We start from the raw sequence: 16,860 nt of genomic DNA on the forward strand, positions 1-16,860 counted from the left end.
CTCCCTCCCCCTGCGTGGCTCCCAGTGCTTTATTCGATGTGCCTCCCCTCAGCCTTCTGCCCATAATAGGCTTCCGGTATAGCAGTGGGACTGGAGTGCCCTGAAGACTCACTAAGATGGAGGATTTGGAGAGGTAAAGGGGGGAGAATGAGGAGGAGATGGCTCCTGTTACCGTGGCTCCAATAGCGACATCCCGAAGAGGGCCAACCATGATGCAGCCTGAGAAGAGAGGGGCTAGAGAGAAGGCTTAGGGTCTTACAGATCAGTTCCAGGTAGGGAAAAAGGGTCTCAACACTCAAAGGTGGGACTAATGGGCTGTTGGGCTGCTGCGCCAGACCTTGAGCACATGGAGGAGAGTGGTTGAGGCCCAGCCCCCACGCTGAACGCTGTAGGCTTTTTGCCCTGCCCACTATAGTTGCCTCAGCCTCATCTCAATGTCCGGGTCATACTCCAAGGTCCAAGGCCACCCCCACAAGTCCGCGAACACCCCCGCGGGACGCCAACACCCCATGCCCTTGTCCCACAGACTTCAACCTGCGGGCTGCAGCAGGAGCAGAAGAAGGCCAAAGGGTGCATGGCCAAAGTCTGTGGCAGGTAAGGAGGCCCTCCTGGGCCAAAACACAACAGCCAGTGTTGCAGGAGTGGGACCCAACACCCCGCGCCCTTGTCCCGCGGGCTTCACATTCACTATTCCATCTAAGTGTGACACTTGCTAACCTTCATAATCCTATCCGGATGCGACTCAGGCTAATGTTCACAATTCCATCTAGGTGTGGCACATGCTCTCATTCACAATTCTATCTAAATGTGACACATGCTATCATTCACAATTCCATCTAAAGTGTGGGACATGCTAACATTCACATTTCTATCTAGATGCGACATATGCTAGTGTTCTTGATTCCATCTAAGTCTGGCAGATGTTAACATTCACGATTCTTTCTAAGTGTGGCACTTGCTGACATTCACAATCCTATCTATTTGTGACTCAGGCTAGTGTTCACGATTCCATCTAAGTGTGGCACATGCTAACTTTCACAATTCATTCCATCTATGTGTGGCACATGCTAACATTCACAATTCCATCTAATTGTGGCATGTACTAACCTTCATAATCCTATCTAGATGTGACTCAGGATAATGTTCATAATTCCATTAAAGTGTGACACATGATATCATTCACAATTCCATCTAAGTGTGGCACATGCTATCATTCACAATTCCATCTAAGTGTGGCACATGCTAACATTCACAATTCCATCTAAGTGTGGGACATGCTAACATTCACATTTCTATCTAGATGCGACGTATGCTAGTGTTCTTGATTTCATCTAAGTGTCGCACTTGCTGACATTCACAATCCTATCTAGATGCGACTCGGGCTAGTGTTCATGATTCCATCTAAGTGTGGCACATGTTATCATTCCCAATTCCATCCAAGTGTGGCACTTCCTAACATTCACAATTCTATCCAGATGCGACTGAGGCCAATGTTCACAATTCTATATAGGTGTGGCACATGCTTTCATTCACAATTCCATCTAAGTGTGGCACATGCTGATATTTACAATCCTATCTAGATGCGCCTCAGGCTAATGTTCACAATTCTATCTAAGTGTGGTACTTACTATTTCTCTAAATTATTTACGAGTGTGGAGCTTGCTAACATGCACAAATATGTCTAGATGCGACGCAAGGCAGAAATTACAATCCTGTCTCGGATAGAGGTAGGCTGATGGGGTATCAGGTAATATTATCCCCACCAAAAATATCGCCGTACATATGGTTGTCGGGAACGGCCATAGGCAATGTTTTTGGTGGGGATAATTTGTGGGGTAAATAGGTGGGGTGTTTGCAGGGGTGTCCCCCGCTCCCTTCAAAAATATATGGGGATTGCGGGGGTGTCCCCCGCAGGTTCCATGAGGTAATATCGCTGCAAAAATATGGTGACATTTTTGTATGGTGATATTTTTGCGGGAATATTATCACATGGAACCGCTGATGGTCACTATCTAAGTATGGGTGTTGTAAGTGATGATCGCCTGGCAGTCTATGTTTTTTCTTAGGTAATGTAGAGTGGCAGGGCTTTTTGGAGTAGAGTGATTGCTTTACTTCCCACCCATGCCACACTTACTTTTTGTTGCTCTCGGTTGACGGCTAGCTTCACTGGCTTCCTCTGCTGACACCTGCGGACACGATCTGGAACCGCCTCTGTTGGAACTGCCCTTTGCCTTGGGGCCCTTAGCTGCTGGGGCTGCCCGTCAGAGGGCTGCCCTGGGAGGGTTCTTGATATGGGGGCAGGGGCCATTCAGGTCACGTGGGAGGGCTAGGGAGGCGGGATTGGGCTTGGGAGGGAGGAAGCATGGGGAATGTAGGCCTACAGGGCCAGGTGCGCTGAATGTGCATTTTTTTAAATATAAAATAAAGTACATGACAGGATTTGGAAGCCCCTGGGCTCCAGTGTGCAGCACAACTCACCTAATAAATGTATGTATTTATTTTTATTTATTTCATTTGTTACTCGCCCAGACCCTTAGGTATCACAGTGAGGTTACAGACAGCTTATAATTTGCTTAAACAAAGTTACAATTGTACAAATATGATAACATTTAGCCAAATGGCTCTAAAAAGAAGTATAGTTACAGATTTAGAGAACAGAGTAGTTCTTTGGAAGACCTAAGCCGCATGGCGGGTTGTAATGGTGCCGGCAAGGACGCTGCGCACCTCCTAGTTATTTGGATGGGGTTCCTCGGCCAATCGGGTCATGTGGGAGAGCTAGGGAGGCGGGATTGGGCTTGGGAGGGAGGAAGCATGGGGAATGGAGGCCTACAGCACCAGGCACGCTGAATGTGCATCTTTTTTTTATAAAAAGTAAAGCACATGACAGGATTTGGAAGCCCCTGGGCTCCGGTGTGCAGCACAACTCACCTAAACCGCATGGTGGATTGTAATGGTGCTGGCAAGGACGCTGCACACCTCCTAGTTGTTTGGATGGTGTTGTTCGGCCAATCGGGTCGCGTGTGAAGGCTAGGGAGGCGAAATTGGGTTTGGGAGGGAGGAAGCATGGGGAATGGAGGCCTACAGCACAAGGTGCACTGAATGTGCATATTTTTATAAAATGTAAAGCATATGACGGGATTTGGAAGCCCCTGGGCTCCGGTGTGCAGCACAACTCACCTAAGCCGCATACAAGGGAGCGGGGAGCTAGCAATGGGGAGGGGAGCATTGGTAATTTGGCAGCAAAGGATCTACAATCAACCAGGCCAGGAAATAGGGTGGAGCCGATTACCCAGTCTCAGGTAGAGTGTAGAGTGCATGGTATGTGGTCCTAGGTGTTAGGGAGGAGCTATTCCTTCGTGAAGAGGTTATTGAGATCTTTCCGAAATGTAGAAGTGATCAAGTACTTTTCAATTTGTATTGTGTTTAAAGTGAAAAACACCAGTCTTAAGGGACAGCAAAACATGGCACAGATAAAGCAGCTTAACAACCGATAAGCAATATTCAAAGTAACATTAATCTAGAAGATTCAAATGGAAAAACATGGGTTGAGGAAAAGCACATTGCAGGTGTGCATCTCAAAGCACTGATGTGTGTTAGGTAGTCTGCTTTGCTTAGTGTTGTATTGTGGTTCTTTTTTTAACAATAATGAAAATAAAATAAAACAACAACCAGGCCCACACCATCGAAAATGCTGACTGTGTTAGGGGCCTGGAACTGGAGCACATCCACCGCGTTGCTGAGGAGACCCCCGGGTGTACAATGCGGCGAAGCAATCATTCATCATTTTAGCTGCACATGTGTTGCATCGTTTGCTGGGATATTTGAAGCTCTGCTGTAGTCCCAGGAGGCAAAGCTTCAAAAGGGGAGAGGAAAAACAAATAAAAAGTTAAGCGTCGAGTAAGGGGCGGGGGTAGATGGCTCATAGATTCTGTAAATACAGATCGCACAAAATATTACACTGGTCCAATAAAAAGGAATTGAAATTTAACACCATTTCCACCACTCTGCCATCACTGTAACAAACTAAGATATTTGTTGATTAGTTTACCGCGCCACAATCAGACCACTCTTTAAAATCTTTATATTATGTATTTAAAACATTATTCTTGCCAGCAGCCCCATGTTGTTGTACCTGATTTCTTTAGACAAAGTATTAACATTCAATGTAAAGGTAGGTACAATGCTCACCCTAAGCTTACTGGATGAGCTGTATAACTTGGCACAGCATTACTGTGAGTCAAACCAGGCTGTCCACCATTCATCTGTCACACGCCTTTCTGTTCGTACCATGCCATACACCACCAGCTCGCACAGAGGAAGCCTTTGTTCTGGGGTGACTTGATTGGACGCATGCTCACATATTAGTCACAACTTGGTTTAGCACAAAAGGAATTTGTTCTGAGGAGGCTTCATTATTGAAGTACTGCAGTTTGTTTTTGGAGCTTGGCACAGAAGCAAGATCGCACACAGAACAGCACTTGGACATTTTAAAAAATGCACTGTCAAGCCTGTCTCTATCTGACCTTTGTGAGGCAATAAGAAACTGCAAATAAGATCTTCCCAAGGCAGCAGACAACCATAGAAGAGGAACAAAAGGTGTGTAAATATTGCACTGATTACATTAGAAACCACTGCAGCTTCAAATGGTTCCATGTGTTAATATCCCCGCAAAAATATCGCCATACAAAAATATCGCCATATTTTTGTGGCAATATTAAGACATGGAACCTGCAGGGGACACCCCCGAAACCCCTGCATTATTTTTAAAGAAGCGGGGGACACCCCGGCAACCCTTGCTCCCAAAAACCCCAAATGTTATCCCCCCAAAAATATCGGCTATGGCCGTTCCAGACGACCATATATACTATATATACGGTGATAATTTTGGTGGGGATAATATGTAGTGATACCCTTCAAAAGTTGGGGATGTGCGACTCATGGTTGGCTGCATAGAACAGCACCAGGTTGCAACCACACGTAACACATTCACACAGCTTCAAGTATTCCAAGGATTAAAAACACAGTTGCAATGGCTACTAGTGATTCTAACATCATCAATGGCTTGGTAGTATCAGACACTTCAATACTTCCAGCCTAAAGCCCACCTTCCCTAACATCTGACTCTAGAGCAAGTGAGATGTATTCCATCTCCCAAGTTGCAACAGAGTAGGGTACACGTCCAAGTTGTGCAGGGTGTTGCTGTGGTACCAGCAGAGGAGTCGCCATTGAATCTGTTTGGGAAGGGATTATCCTTAATGAAGAGGATTTGGAGTTGCAGCTCTCAGAAGTAGGTCAAGGGGAGCAAGGCCATTGTCTGTTGCCCATATTAGAGTTCCAGTGCATTTTGTATCCCAGTATTTCCTATGCATCACACCAATAGCTGCATGTCACTTAGTGGGGTACGTCCATTGATATACTGAAAGTGACCCTTTCCTAAAAGGTCATGACGATAAAGGCAAGGGTAAGTTAGACATTGTGCAGCTGGTGAATCAACTGATGTAAATCAACTGTGGTGATCCACACAGAACATTCACAAAGGAAAACATTGAATATCTTTGGGCATCTGTCCTTTAAGATTAAAGAGGCTGAATTCTAGATTCTGGAAAGTATGATGACATATGCACAAGGCAAAGTGTAAATAGGCAAGGTGGCACCCATGAAGTGTTTACAGGAAAATTTACTTACAGAGCAGCAGTATGAAAGGCAGACAACAGCTGGCCATCCCCAACATCCAGTAGGAAGTCTGGCATTTGGTAGCCCCTCCTAGAAAGTGAACTCTTATTGGGTACAGGGGAACCTCATGTAGGGCATGCAACTCTCACACATGCACGCCTATGGGACTGCCTTCCCGAGTCTGCATTCCTCAATATGTTTGGGCCTAGGAGGTAGATTGTCTACAGCTGCACATATGGTTAGTGCATTTTTGAGAGACACATGCAAACTCAGAAAGTATGATGACCCCCTGCAATATTGCGTATTGGTTCTGCAAGCCGCATCTATGACTAGCAGCACTTTTCCGTGTTGCCATTGACATCCTAAAATGCCTCACCCAGCTTGTGTGTGATCAGAACATAATTTCAGTGCTGCTGGTGTAATTGTCTCTGACAAGAGAAGTCTGCGTACATCATGTCAATTAACTAACATTCTTAACAAGTGAATGAGCACCATGCCCCAGTAGACTATGGCAAAATCCCCAAAGTCACTAGCTGTTCATAGTCGAGTCAGAGTCAGAGGATGACCTCTGTCCCAGTGGAGGGTAGGTCATACAGGGTAGTGGGGTGGTGGGTGGGTGCTACTGTTGATATGAATCCTACTAGGTCAAGGTCTGAAGTTTAACTGCTACTCTAAAAGAGGTGATGGTGGTAGAAGGCAACTCTGGTGGGGAGGATGATAACACATTTTGTTGTTGCCCCACAATGTGAAGTAACAAGTCTTTCATGCTCTTTTATTTTTTTTAAAAACTTTATTTATATGGTGCTTGACATTACAACAGAAGACAGAAGTAGCAGTAGCGGAAAAAGGGTTGAAACATGATCTTACATTTGTTATTGCTCACACTGGTTCGATACAGGTTGAGGCATAGTATACATTAGATAGTGGCATAGGTACATACATGTTGTCTTAAAGGGGATATGAGGGGAGAAAAAGTCTAGTAACTGTTCAGTAAATCCCCATTGTTTCGAGCGTTCGCTTGCATAGACATTAGATAATTACGAAATGGTGTCCAAATGTCTATTGGTTTACAGTTCATGGGCTGTAGCCAGGACCAACGTTCTTCCTGGTCAGAGGTCCATGTGATGGTCCGTAGCCATTGTGTCATGGACGGCAGGGTGGGGCGTAGCCATAGTAAGAGTATACATCTAATTGCCAGCAACATAAAGAGGCTCACCAGTTTATGGAAACCACGTTGCAATCGCTCAAACCTGTGGAATAAACAGTTCAGTGGGGTAGGCTTGATGAGGCAATCAAATATCACAGACATGGTGTCACATACCTCCCCCCAAAATGCTCTTAGTTCAGGGCAGTCCCATAGCATGTGGAGATATCCCGCCCTGTCCATGTGACATCTGGGGCACTGGGCGGAGTGGGTGCGGGTGAAGAATTGTAGCCTGGCCGGGGTGTAGTGGAACCTATGAAGTACCTTAAATTGTATTAGGCAAAACTTGGAGTTGAAGGAAACAGCCTGAGTCTGTAGGCACATAGCTTCCCACATCTACAGAGTTTCATGAGCAGTTTATTGCCACAGCTCTGTAGTAAATCATATAGTCTGGCCACACCGCCACATGCCGAGGTTCCTGCCATAACAACATTCATAATTACATAATGGTAAGTCTCCATGGAAGGGGTGGGGGTTGTCCCACATACTCCATATTTTGCCCCAGGTCAGTGCTGTTGCAGTGATGGGGTTGCTAGTTGTCATGGTTTTTCCATTAATATTAGTGAGCGCACGTCACGGGTGCCCGCAGCGTGCCAGTCAATCTTAACATGTGGTTGGCATGTGTCAGCATTGAACCAGTATGCTGCATAGTACCCTTGTGCTGCCACCCAAGTCTGGGGCGGCAAGCCCACCCTGTGTATAGGGTCTTGTTAGTGTATCCCATTTTAGTCTGACCACCCCTGCGTGTCATAAGAAGTTGTTAATTGCTTCCTTCAGTGTCTCAAAGAAATTGGCGCCAGGCCACATTGGTATATTCAGAAAGTAGTACAAGAGCTTCGGGAAGGTGATCATTTTAAGAAGCACCACACGGCTGGCTAACGTGATAGGGGATTCGCCCAGGAACAGGGTCTAGCTGTAAATTGGGGTAAGTATACCCCGTAGTTGCGGGCATAGAGCGGTGCTGGGGGTCATATCACGACAATCCCAAGGTATTTGATTTCAAGGGGTGTCCAGGTCAATCCCATTGGTCAGGCAGGGTGACTGTAGCGTTATTGAGAGGGAATAATTTGGATTTAGCACAGTTGACCTGAAGCCCGGATAGGATTCCGAAAGATGGGACTTCCTGCATGATTGGGGCTAGATTCAGTGTAGGGTCTCGTACAAATAGAAGTGCATCATCTACGTATAGCGGGATCATTTCAGGCTCCCCCAGGAGTCTGATCCCCCTTTGAGCATGTCTATGTCGGATCGCATCTGTAAGGGGTTCCATCACTATAGCAAATACTAAAGGAGACAATGGGCATCTCTGTCGGGTCCCACTGCAAATATCAAGGGGATCCGAGAGTGTTCCATTTATATTTACTCTAGCAGTAGGTGACGAATATAGAAGTTGTACCCATAATATGAATTGGGGTCCAAAGTTACATTTATATAGTACTGGACACCAGAATTGACAAGTATACTGAATCAAAGGCCCTTCGTACATCATGGGCTGCAGCGACTACTTGTGCTTCTGGGCTTATGTGGGACAGGACTTTGAAAAGACGTCTTAAGTTGAGCACCGTGGAGTGGCCCGGGATGAAACCAGAATGGTCTGGGTGGATAATGTGTCTCATGTAAGGGGTGAGTCTAAGGGCAAGGAATTTGGTGAATATTTTAATGTCTGAGTTTATGAAAGAGAGGGGACGGTAGGACTAACATTTCTTGGCTGACTTGTCAGGTTTCATCAGGACTGTGATCACAGACTCGCGAAGTGTGTGGGGGGGGTGTTTTCGATGTGCAGGAGTCTTCCCAGAGCGCGGTCAATCGGGGGGCAAGGCAGGAGTTAAAGTGCTTAAAGAAGTCCATAGTGAGGCCGCCGGGGCCTTTCCAGGGGGGAGGGATTCAATGGCAGTGAAGATCTTGTTTGAGGAGATGGGTTGGTTGGGGAGGGTTGCCGTGTCTGATTTGGCATATATTGGCATATATTGTCTGTATTGGCATATAGTGGGGCGTAGAAGGAGTGGAACACTTTGGCCACATCAGGGGAGCTGTGAGACAGTGCCCCATTGCGCCCCGCACAAACAAAATATGACGGTGCCCCCAGCTTGTCGTGTCATCATAGCTAGCAGCCTGCCAGGGTGTTCACCTTCCCCATATTGTCTTGCCAGAGCCGGATTGTCAAGGAATTTCAGTTCTGGATCCGCGAGTGCCCGGAATTTGTCAAGCTCTGCCTTAATGTCTCCCAGAGTGACGTCACCATAGTTTCGCTAGTATGGATATCTCGTCGTATGACCTTGAGTAATCCGACTCTGAGGCCATTGCCATACCCCGCACGTAGACTTTAAAGACCTCCCACAGTGTTTCCTGTGTGTCAACCGAGCCAGTGTTTATCTCGAAGTACTCATCCATGAATTTCTCCTTTTCAGCTTTGAATATGGGGTCTATTAATGCCTAAGGTTTAAATCGCCATACCCTTTTAGCACCCAGTGTGCCCCCCATTGTTATCGTCAGTGTAATTGGGGAATGATCTGATAAGGTGGGTTAGGAGGTTGCCAGATAACCAAAACATGTCTATTTGGGAGTGGGAGTCATGTACTGTAGAATAATAAGAGTATTTACGGGATATCGGGTGGAGCATCCTCCATGCATCTACCATTTCAACGTCAGCTAAGCCCTCTTGTATCGACTGGGCATATCTGGATAGTTGTCGAGGCCTATTTCTGAACATATCTATATCTGTGTCCACTATTGTATTAAAGTCATCACCCCACAGGACTGGCTTTAGGGGGTATAATGCCTGCAGCTCAAACACATCGAAATAGAATTCAGGGTCGTCCACGTTAGGCCCGTATGTGTTCAGTAGGACTATTTCTTGCCCTCTCAGCACGCCCCACAGTAGTACATAATGCCCAAGGATATCTAAGTGTGCCCGCTTGTGGACATATGGTATGGACTTATGAATAAGGATCATTACTGCACTACTTTGGGTTGAGTAAGTGGTAAAATATCGATGTGGACTCCAACTTTTGGCGAACCTCTCGCATCCCACAGCCAGTGCATGTGTTTCTTGTAGAAACAGAATACGCACCCCGTGCCTTTCAGTATATAGCTGCGAGCGCCACATTTTAGTCGGATTGCTCAGCCCACGTACATTCCAGCTCATGCATTGCAAGGGCTCAAACGCCATTCAACCAGCAAATAAGATGATCCATGCGCTCTATAGGGGCCAGTTTCAGACTGTGCAATGAAGCCATAACTATATAGTGCTGATTTCCGTCAACGAACACCGGCATGTCAAGCATTTTCTGTTTAAATAACCCACAACTCCCCACCACCTCCCCGATCCCTCCCGCACATGTGGAATGATTGCCCCAATTCCAACATCCCAACAACATCGGCAACTTTGCATGGGGTGCTGTCTGCCGACATCTACACGGCCTAGCTTTACATTTTTGACGAACAGGTTACAGGTGCATACTTCCCAAGTATACAAAACTAAGCAATGTATTTTTAATAGCAATTTTGGGGGAAATGCAATTGGATACACAGTTGGTTAATGCCCACTGATAGAGACCCCTCAGAGAGCGGTCAATAAGGGAACCCGGGGATCCAGGAAGTGTTTAATCTGGGGTCAGTCAGGAAAGTGGTCAGCAAAAAACTTCATGACCTCTTTGGCTATAGTGAAGAAATACACCTTGTTGCTGTGATCAAGTCTCAGTTTTGCCGGGTATAGCATGGCACATTTCATGTTGAGGTCACAGAGTCTATTTTTTGGGGCCATAAAAGTTTTGTGTTCTGGCTGAACAGTGACCGAGAAGTCAGGGTACAAGTGTATCCGGGTGGAGCCCAATAGTAGCTTGCCCTTGGCCCTCGCTGCCTGCAATAGCGTGTCCCTGTCTCTGTAGTTAAGCACTCGGGCTATGATTGGGCGAGGTGGAGTGCCAGGTTTGGGCTTGGGGACAAGCGTGCAGTGGGCCCGTTCTATTGCAAATTGTGGTGACAATTTTGGGATGTCCAATAAGGAGAGTACGGTGTGTTCAATAAATTCCTCAATTGACCCCTCGATATTTCCTTCCGACATACCAATTATCCGTAGGTTGCTGCGTCGTGATCAGGATTCGAGGTCTTCATTTTTCTTACCTATGGATAGCACTTGTTTCGAGAGTGAGGTGACATCAGCCCTAAAGCCAGCAACTTCATCTTCAGTAGTGCCCATTCCTGTTTCCACTTCAGTTATGCAGGTGTCAGTTATGTCCATCCAGGATTTTATTGACCTGATTGTACCACTCATGTCATCCAATTTTGTGCGAATGGTGGTGAACCCCTCCTGCATGTATTCCATCACCCTGTGGAGTTCACTAGGCTCGCCCAACTCTGGCTCCCCACCCGTTGCGCCCTCCACTTCATCAGTGCCCTCAGGCGCCTTGGGTGTAGCTTTGGCGAACATGTTTATCGAGCTCTGTTCTTCCCAGTTCCTTTGGTCATCGTTGCCTTATTCTGCAGGTCGGGAATAAGGAGTGAAAACCATTAAGAGTGGTGGGCCCGGCTGCAATGATAATGGTCTTAGTCCAATGAAAACAGGATCCGTCAGGGCCCCCTGTTCTGCAGGAGTGTGTCTCAGCTGCTGGAGGCAGTGGTGAGGATGGCTGAGTACACCGTGCAATGGGTGTCGCAAAAATGATTCGAACAGTAGGGGCAACGCTGAGCTGGCCCAAATAGATTTATTTTCCAGCAGATTTGTAGTGGCTGCAGGGTGTGCTCCACCCCCATCTCTGAGGTCAGTGTAACTTTAGATAGTGAGCATGGGCAGGAAGAGTAGCGTTGCACCCTGGCAACCAGTGGGCACAGCGCAGTCATCACCACTTGCAGGGCCTACTCATCCATCGGTTCTGGGTAGGTTATGTCCCGGAGCCTATTGGTGAGATCGAGAAGCTGCAGCAATACACCCCGCAGTGGTGGGCATGGGGTCCACGCAGAGAATGGCATGTGTTGGGGCTATTGGCCAGTGTTTGCTGGTATCTCTTGCAGTATACAGACTTCGTCCTGTCTTCTATGAGCTATGGTGGCGGTGAGGGTGCTGGGAGTATTGCGGGGCTAAGGACCGCAATGTTAATGCAACCGTGTAGCAGGTGGTCACTTGCAGAGTTCAAGAAGAGATAGTTCAGGGAAATTGTGTGGTTCGTTGCACTTAGTGAAGTGTGATATGCTGCGACCTTGAGTGATCAATGCAGATGAAGTTTACAATGTGGTACATGTAGCAGCAAGCTGTGCACGATCTCCCTGTTTGCGAAGGCGCAATGTCCTGTGGTGCAGGGTAGAGCCTGGGTAGCAAGTTCACCAATGAGGAGGGGATGTGTGGCACGGCACTTGGTGGGGTGCGGTGTGTTGCAGTGGCCAATGGTTGATTTCAGCGCAGCACCTTCTGTAGCGAGATGTGCGTGGACTCCCTTTTTTATGTCGAGGCAACATCCTGCAGTGTAGAGAATGTCCAGTGGGTTACCTGTGATTGGGTGAGTGGCAGAGATCAGGTGCAGCTGTAGGCTGCACTGGTGGTAGAGGGCAGTAAGCCCCTATGACAACTGAAGAATATCAGGGATAGTAACTCAAATGTCTCGTTGCTCCTCATAGCACGTAGGCCACGTCTCGTACTCATGGGTACCTCAAGCAGTAGAAATGCAGGGAGCAATGTGCAGCCTGCAGGACGCGGTGTCAAGGCGGTCGCTGAAGCAGAGGCCCAGTGATTCAGCCCTGCGGCACAATACAGCAATGCTCGCTGTCCGGAAGGGCGGGTGGCAGTCCAGTCGTTGTCTGGAGTGGTAGCAAGGCGCACAATGTTGAGCAGCAACACTGCTCCCTCTTCCATGTTCTATCTCTGAGATCACAATGTAGCACAGGATCATGTGAGAAATGTCTCTGCTTCGACATGTCACTGTACCAAGGGAACTGACTGATTCACTCACACATGCTGTTCTCCCTCAGGAAATGGGGCACACATCGAATTTCTGGTGCACTCCTATAGTGAAGGGGCGCATAATCCCATAGGAAGGTGGTGCACATAAAAGCTTGTCTATACTTTTGTAAGGAAGGAGCCACATGCAATTAACTGTTGCCACTCTCCCACAGGAAAGGGGTAAATACTCCCAAATTCCACTGCAGTCCTGCATGGAAGGGGATGCAATACATATGCCTTTTGCTGTACTCTGCAAGGGCAGGTGGCACACAGACCCAATTTGTGGTGCACGCCCTCAGGGAAGGGGCACTACACATGCATACTTTCACAGAATAAGGTGTACATATACCTAGGTTTTACTGCACTCCTGCAGAGAACGGGCCCTTGCACCTAATTTCTGTCACATGTTCGAGGGGAGGGGGCGCACATGCAATTGTTCAGCACTCACACATGGTATTTGGGCACACACAATTTTTACCACTCCTCTCCAGGCAAGGTTGCACATACACCTAATTTATGTTGCACCGCCACAGGAACGAGGTGAACACACCACATTATTCAATCAATCACTCAATTCTTCGTTAATTCTCAGGTCAAAGTCCCACAAAGCAATGCATAAAGCAATCATTAAAGCATACAACCAATAGAACCTATCTTGCCATTAAGAAATACAGCATGAATACATAAAAGACAAAACACATAGTTATTTCATCACAAACCTGATTTATTTAATCTAAAAATCAGTTTGTTAGAGTACATTTACAGTGCAAGTGCAGTTTCAAGTGGTACCATTTTTAAAGCAGATGTCCAACCACTTTCTTGCACTCCCTATCTAACAAATAGCACAGCCATTTTCAAGAACTATAAGAAAATCTTTGTGCCAAGTTCTGGTATGTGTTCTCTCATTCTATGCCCTACCTAAAAAGAGTAATAGTGCAAGAAACACCTGAATCAAAGATGTAGACTTACTCCACTTTACCTCCAAATACGGAGGAATTACCATCGCGAATTACCACTGGCAGTAATTCCTCAAACCCCCCACTGCAGCCCATTGGAGTCCTGTGCAACTCCATTATGTGGAATGAGGTAAACGAGTTTGGTGGTATTTTCACTGTAATTACTGTCAAACTCATAGGGGCTCATTGTGTAATAAATGTAAATTGAATGAAGAAGTGTGCCTATGTTTGCACACACGTGCTGTGGGGTGCCCAGCATGTAATTTTCATCACTTTCAAAGTGCAAGATAAAACTAAAGAGAACAATTAGGCGAAATCGCTTTTCCTCTTCAGTTTAAGTCTCTATTTTAAAAGATATTAAACACTGTCTGCAAATACGCTTCACAGGTATCGTTTTACAATGGATTCCAATGGAATCCGCCTGCTCATTAGCAGCTGCTAATTTGAAGCGTATTATATTGGAAATGAATCCATTCTGTTTAAGCCTGCATGAAAATCTCATGCAGTCATAAAACAAAGTCCTCTACTGAGAAGGAAGAGTAAAGAAAAGCAGAGATGCTATCTCCACTTTCCTGCCGCCAGCCCCCCATCACCCCACTATGCTTCCGGACAGCTGGCAAATGAGCTGGAGTTGAAATTGAAATATAAAGTCAATTTTACGGTTTAATTTTCCACACTGCTCATTAGAAAATCAGCACCATAGTGAGACTTTGAGCCTCATTACAAATGTGCCGGTCTGGTAACAACGGTGCCGGTAAGCCTACCGGCACCATTGTTACCGGACCGGCACACTATGGTTCTGCTTTCCGGAGTTGCTGTGCCCGTCAGGTCGGACCCTGCCGGGCACAACGATCACAGTAAGCAGACCTACACGGAAGCGTCGACACCGTTATTAACGGTGCCAGTGCTTCCGTGTTCCCCATTCCCATAGAGTCCTATTGGACTCTATGGGAATGGGGAATTCCTTTTTTCCGGTGCCTGACTATCCGGACTGGCAGGGTTAGAATCCCCCGCTGTTATCGGCACGCCAGGTGCTGGAAAAATGTACAAGTCCGGCGGCAGCATGCCGGTTTTAACGGCATGGCTACCGCCAGACTTGTAATGAGGCCCTTTGAGAGGAATCAAGATTTTTAGAAATGTGCTTATGTGGGGGGAGGAGCCACCACTACACCATGGACCCGTAGTGAAGGTCCACCACCTATATGATAATTTCAGTGATCCGTTTTTTGGTGTGATTTGTAGGCTCCAATCAGGGAACTTGCCTGCTTGTGTAAACATTAAGAGCGGGTGTAGAGAGCTCCTTAACCAAACTGAGGTGGCAGTTGAGAACTATGCGCCAGAGAAAGTTTCAAATTGGTTTGAGTGTTGGTGTTTGGTATATGCAGTGCTGTGAAGACAGTGGTGCATTAGTGGAGATGCCTGGGATGTGCAGTGGTTGTTGCACTGGGACAGGAGCTCCACCACCTTCAGTGCCTGAAGGGCAGGCAATGGGAACAGAATTGTACTGGAACGGTGCAAGACTGGAACCCTTAATGAGAGTTATTGTCATACATGAATAGCAGTCTCGTCTGCAGGTGCCGCAGCAGTCTGGCCCCAAGACATCTTTATGGCAATGTGGAGCTGCTAGTATTACAGGTGTGCAAACGACATGTGTCGGGTGAACACAACCAAGAAGTGAGATGTAAGGTCAAGTGTGGTCAATGACCGTGTTTCTCACAGGTGCAAGGCTGCAGAAGTATGAGTCTGGCACAATGGTGGCATGGTGGTTGGCAAAGACTTTTATTAAATGAAAATAAAGGAGGAAAAACCCAAACTATCCTTAATACTAAGAGAGGTTTCTGTCAGGATGTCCAAAGTAAAGAGTACACCATCCGGTGTCAAATCCTATTTCCTTCTCTTATACATTGAACTAAACTAAACAACTGAGAGCTTTTCAGCGGCTCTACGTTCAGACTGTGGTCTAAGGGGATGTCTCTGTTCCTCAGGTTAAAGTGCAGTTTGTAAACAACATAAAGTTTCAGGTTCACCAGGGTGCTCCAAAACCCAGTTCACAAGAAATGTTCCTTTTTTCATCATAGTTGTCTTCACTGTGATTTCTTTGGCATGTAAGCTTCTTCAGCTCTTTGGCCAGGGGTGTGACTCCCTCCCCTCTTCTTCCAGTGTGTGGTTTTGGGCGGATTGCTCCCTTCTCCTAACCTTTCTCAGGTTTCTGATCGCTGAAGTCTCTGTAGGTGTAATGTCTCAGTTCCCTGACCTTCCTCAGACTTCTGAAATAATATAATACTTGCGGGGGAATGTTTCCCTTCCCCAGGCCTTTCTCAGGCTTCTTGATTGTTCATGTTGTCAGGGGGAATGGGTTTTTCCCTCGGGCTCCTTTACATTTTGTTATGCACAGCCCACCGGGCTTGTCACTCTGCCAGGTACTGTCACTATAAAGAGGTACTGAGGATCTTTATTCCTTTTTATGGGTGCGGGGCCCAGACTCACTTATTTTGTGGGGCCTTCCTTCTGGATAGACTTTGTTCACACTCCAGCTAAATTACTTTTGAGCGGCCAAGGTAGGAAAATGTCTCGGTTCTTCCTTCTCATGATGTCCCGCTGTAAGGAATGCCTGGAACGTCTCTTCATGGGGCTGTCGAGTGGTTCTCCCACTCCAGACTGTCCCCATGGCTTCCCACTCCCTTCTCTGCGTCCTGGTTTGCTTTCTTATCTCCTGGGCCATGCTGGTTCTCACAGGTCCTCCAGGGAGGATCGGATGTCTTTTGCAGTCCTTCTTTCCTTTGTATATGTTTAAAGTGTTCACATTGAATGGAGTGTATAACTTGGCTCTGCGGTAAGCTCCTTATTCCTCTGCACATCTTCTTCGTCCCAGTGTTATCAGGATTACTCTCCACTGGGTTAGGTGAGTTCTTCTTTGTCTCAGTTTCATGATGTACTCCATCTAGATAATCCCTACTCTTCCTCAGCACAGTATGTTTTACTAGGATGGGATCCTCTACTTTACAGCAATAAATAGAGGTATTGGGAAGTGCAAAAGTGGGTCTAGGGTAGGAGTATAAGGGAGGTAGGGGTGGAGGGTGGAAATACAGCATTCT

General features: G+C 46.8%; 1 long non-coding RNA gene across 4 annotated transcripts in view; it reads right to left on the minus strand.

Annotated features, from left to right (window-relative positions):
• Positions 1-2,499: 2,499 nt before the first annotated feature.
• LOC138527299 (uncharacterized) overlaps positions 2,500-16,860 on the minus strand; it is a 620,886-nt gene continuing 606,525 nt past the window's right edge. For all 4 annotated transcript variants that reach the window (XR_011283873.1, XR_011283871.1, XR_011283874.1 and 1 more), the window contains one exon: positions 2,500-3,853. This is a non-coding gene — a long non-coding RNA (uncharacterized lncRNA). The remainder of the gene's footprint in view (positions 3,854-16,860) is intronic.

The sequence above is a fragment of the Ambystoma mexicanum genome, chromosome 14 (genome assembly GCF_040938575.1).
Source record: "Ambystoma mexicanum isolate Mex_15411 chromosome 14, UKY_AmexF1_1, whole genome shotgun sequence".
In the NCBI taxonomy this organism is placed as follows: domain Eukaryota; kingdom Metazoa; phylum Chordata; class Amphibia; order Caudata; family Ambystomatidae; genus Ambystoma; species Ambystoma mexicanum.